Source organism: Echinops telfairi, unplaced genomic scaffold (genome assembly GCF_000313985.2).
Source record: "Echinops telfairi isolate 266 unplaced genomic scaffold, ASM31398v2 ScPeMD7_4;HRSCAF=17, whole genome shotgun sequence".
NCBI classification, from domain to species: domain Eukaryota; kingdom Metazoa; phylum Chordata; class Mammalia; order Afrosoricida; family Tenrecidae; genus Echinops; species Echinops telfairi.
Genome location: NW_022103900.1, coordinates 17,758,304 through 17,762,627, shown reverse-complemented (window position 1 = coordinate 17,762,627; position 4,324 = coordinate 17,758,304). Strand labels below are relative to the sequence as shown.

General features: G+C 44.0%; 1 pseudogene; it reads left to right on the top strand.

Moving 5' to 3' along the window:
• Window positions 1-3,681: 3,681 nt before the first annotated feature.
• LOC101654716 lies at window positions 3,682-4,313 on the top strand (annotated as a pseudogene).
• Window positions 4,314-4,324: the final 11 nt, after the last annotated feature.

The window sequence follows — 4,324 nt, the reverse complement described above, 5'->3', positions numbered from 1 at the left end:
TCATTGAACCTGCCTCTGCTCAGGTCATGTGCATGCTTCTCCGTCAAACACCTAGCTGCCTGCCCTGAAGTGGTTCAACTCTTCTTGTGAGTAGGTCCAAACAACCAGTCTGACTGCCATCTGGGTGTTGCAAACTCATAGGTCTGGTGGTGCAGCAGGCTAACCACCCCAGTTCAAAACCACCAGCTGCTTGCTCTACAGGAGTCAGGTGAAGCTTTCTACTCCCGTAAAGATGTGCAATCACAGAAAGCCACAGGGGGCATTTTTACACTGCCCCACAAGGTCGCTATGCTATGTGACTAGATAGGGCAGTTTAATTGTATGTATGTATAGCTCCTGTGAGCATATAACAAGCCCTGCTCCCTTATCAGTTATACCAGAAACAAAGCTGAATTTCTATTTCCTAACAGGTTCCTAGCTGTCTTTATCAAATGCTTCAGAACTTTCAGGCAAGAGAATGCTGTATTTAATGGACTTCTCCAAAGCCTAATCTAAATCAACACCCTAAACATGAATGTTCGACAGTTTCAAATCCACCAACCTATCAACACCGAGGAGTTCTGTGTAGCCAGGACAAAGCACGTCTCTGCTACGCTCCACATCTAACAACTGAATCGTCCAACTCAACAAAGGAATTGCTCAAAAGACCTTATTTTGAGCAAACCATTATAACAGGATGTAACCACATTTTTTTAAGTTAGGAATTATCAGTAAATCAGTTAAATCTAGTTGAGTGTTGAAAAGAGTCAGCCTCAAACTTATACATTTATAGTTTCCAGGACTCAAACTTTTCCCCCTCTGGGAAAATTAGCCTGTTTCCTTAATTCTGGTTCTTTGAAGCCACTCCTGTAAACCACAATTCCTCAGAGTTGAACAGCTCTGGCTTTAGAGCCAACCTCAAATCTTCTCTATCTCGGGGAATGTCATTCCCCATAAAACTCACAGGAAACCTCCAGACTGTCTTACAGAAACCCTCATGGGAAAATTCATACGAATAGGGGCAATTGTCACTTAAATTTTTCAAATGTCTCTTAGCAATTTGGAAGGCCATGGTAGGTACCAATTTGTTGGGTTTGTTGTTGTTGTGAAGAGTTGTGGGTCTGGTCCACTGACTTACTAATAGCCTAAGCAGCTTGTCTAGTTAGTGACTGAGCCTGGTTAATTGTCCAACATCCCAATCCCTATGGTTGACAGCTTTGTGTTGTTAATTTTTACTTCCCTATAATGATGATCATATCTTTGACGTCATGAAAATGGTACTGAAAAGAGAGCAGCCATCTATTGTTGTGATAAAAATGAAAAAGACCCCCCAAAGGGTGGGATCCCTGAGTTTGGAACTTGTGAAGGTCTTGAGGCAAATTAACCATAAATGTCACCGGTTCCTCATACTTTGCTGGCAGGATAGTTTATGAAGGTATTGCTTTGTGTTGGGCACTCTGTTTTCCTCCTTCCTCCGTTCTGAGAAGGTGATCAGGGAATTGTTTGGCCAAAGCACCCTGCTTATTAGCTTCTATGAAAATGTGAGCTCAATGAAACATATATACTTAGGGTCCCAGACTAAGATTAGAGAAAAGAAGAGACAGAGATTTTCCCCCAGACAGCGAAGGGTTAGAATTGGATGGGCCCATGATACTTTTCTCCATGAGAGGTGGCAAGAGTGCCGAGAATATGACTTCCAATCTCACTAGATCTCGCTGAAAGGGAGAGCACAGATTCTTAAAGATTACGTGGGCCTGCAGTGCGGTGAATTATTTCATGTGGCTCTTCTATCCATTGTCTTCGTAACCCCCACCAAATGACTGAGCGTTATCGCTGCTGGTAGGTGCTGTCTAGCCCATCTGACACAGCAGTCCTAGGAAACACTGTCCCGTTCTGTGCCACATTTGTCATTGGTGTTATGTTTCGATCCATTGCCACAGATATGGTGTCAATCCACCTTGTGCAGGGTCTTCTTCTTTGTTGCTGCCCTTCTATTTTATCAAACATGATGTCCTTTTCCGGGCACTGGTCTTTCTAAATAAGAGTTCTGGTGGCAAGGGCAGCATTTTGAAACTATCAGCCGCTCCTCAGGAGAAAGATGGAAATTTTTATTCCCATAAAGAGTTACAGTCTCATGATTGAACTATGGAATGGTATGATGTCTGGATTAGGTCCTAACAAAATGGTTTAAAACTTTTAAAATGTTACAATCTCAGAAACTCACAGGGGCAGTTCTACCCTGTGCTATAGGGTCGATATGAGTCGGCATCGAAGTCTTGCCATCCTTGATCTGAAGCACATGCTGGCTGTACTTCCCTCAAGATGGATTTGTGTGATCAAGATATTTTCAATATTCTTCATGAGGACCATAATTCAAATACAGTAGCTCGTCTTTGGTCTTGCTTATTCAATGTCCAACTTTTATATGCATATGAGGTGATTGAAAATGTCATGTCTTGGGTTAGGCGCAGTGTTTTCCTCAAAGTGAGTTCCTTACTCTTCAACACTGTAAAGCCGTATTGCGCAACAGACTTATCCCACACAACGTGTCGTGTCCTCTGATATCTTGATTGCTGTTTCTATGAGCATTGATCGTAGATCCAAGTCTGATGGAATATTTGACAACTTCAATCTTTACTCCATTGACCATAATGTTGGTTTTCTTTACATAAGTTGAAATCCTTGTTGAAGTTTGCAATCCTTGGTCTTCATCAGTAATTGCTTCCAGTCCTCCTCACTTCCAGCAAGGAAGGTTGTGTCATCTGTCTGTCTCTAGCCTCCCGCCAAACCTGAGGCTGCATTCTTCTTCATACAGTCCCACATCTCCAGTATTTGCTCGGCATATAGATTGCATGAGGATGGTGAAAGAACACAGCCCTGATCCTCACATTTCCCGATTACAATCCATGCAACATTCCCTTGTTCTGTTCCAGTGACTGCCTCTGGACCCATGCACAGGTTCTGCATCAGCACAGTGAAGTGCTCTGGAATTTCCTTTTCTTTAAAATGCTACCCATAGTTTGTTATGACCCACACAGTCAAATACCTTTGTATGGTAAATAAAATGCAAGTAACCATCTTTTTTGTATTTTCTGCTTTCAGCCAAGATCCGTCTAATGCCAGCAAAGATAACCCATGCTCCGTGTCCTCTTCTGAATCCAGCCTCTTCTGAAATTCCAGCAGCTCTCTGTCAATGTATTGCTGCAACCACTGCTGAATGATATTCAGAAAAGTTTACTTGCGTGTTATATTCATTATGTTGTTCATACTTTTCATCATCTGCTGGGTCACTTTTCTTTCGAATGGGTGCAAATATGGATGTCTTACAGCCAATTGGCCAAGTAGCTGTCTGTCAGATTTCTGCAGTGTGACAGGACTTCATGCTCGCGTTGAAACATTTCAGCTAGTACTCCATTCATTCCGGCAGTGACCTTTGTTTTGGTTAATGCCGTCAGTGCAACTTGCACTTCTGCTTTCAGCATCACCAGTTCGTGATGATATGCTGCCTCTTGAAACACGTTGGTCCATTCTTTGTGGTTCAGTGATTATGTATAAATCTTCTATTGTCTTTTGATGCTTCTTACACCAGTCAATATTCTGCCCCTAGAATATTTCAACTCAAGGCTAGATTTTTTTTTCTTCAGTTCTTTCAGCTTAAGATATGCTAAATCTGGCTCTACGCCTGGACCTTCCTAGGCTGTGATGTGTGTCCTCGCCGCCGCGTTCCTGCTCCTGGCGTTCAATGCCACGTCGATAGCAAGCCGGTGAGGTTCCGGGACTGTGGGTCACTTTGAGTTGGAATCAACCTGATGACAGAGGCTTTGTGTTTGGTGTAGAAGTCCGGATGGACTGGAAGCAATTGCGTCTGCTTCTCAAATCACTTGGTGTGCTTAGGGAAGAAAATCCTCTTTACAGCTGGAGAACTTTGCCATGGTGAAGAAGCAAGCTGGAGGATAAGGGACTGCGAGGGTCTGTGGTGGGAACTGTACAGGAGGTGAATGTAAGCCCATGCCCCAACCAGCCATGCCAGCTGATCAAAGGACAGTCTTACGGTGTGAATGTCACCTTCACCAGCGCGACAGACTCCAATAACAGCACAGCATGGTGCATGGCATTGTGCTGGGCATCCCCGTCCCCTTTTCCATCCCTGTGTCCGACGGCTGTAAGAGCAGCATCAGCTGCCCCAGCCAAAAAGGAAAGAACTACAACTACCTGAATAAACTCCCGGTGAAGAGTGCACACCCCTCTGTAAAGCTGGTGGTGAAGTGGGAACTTGTGGATGGCAAAAAGCAGTCGTCTTCAGCTGGGAAATCCCGCTACAGATCATGTCCTAGAGACCCCGGAT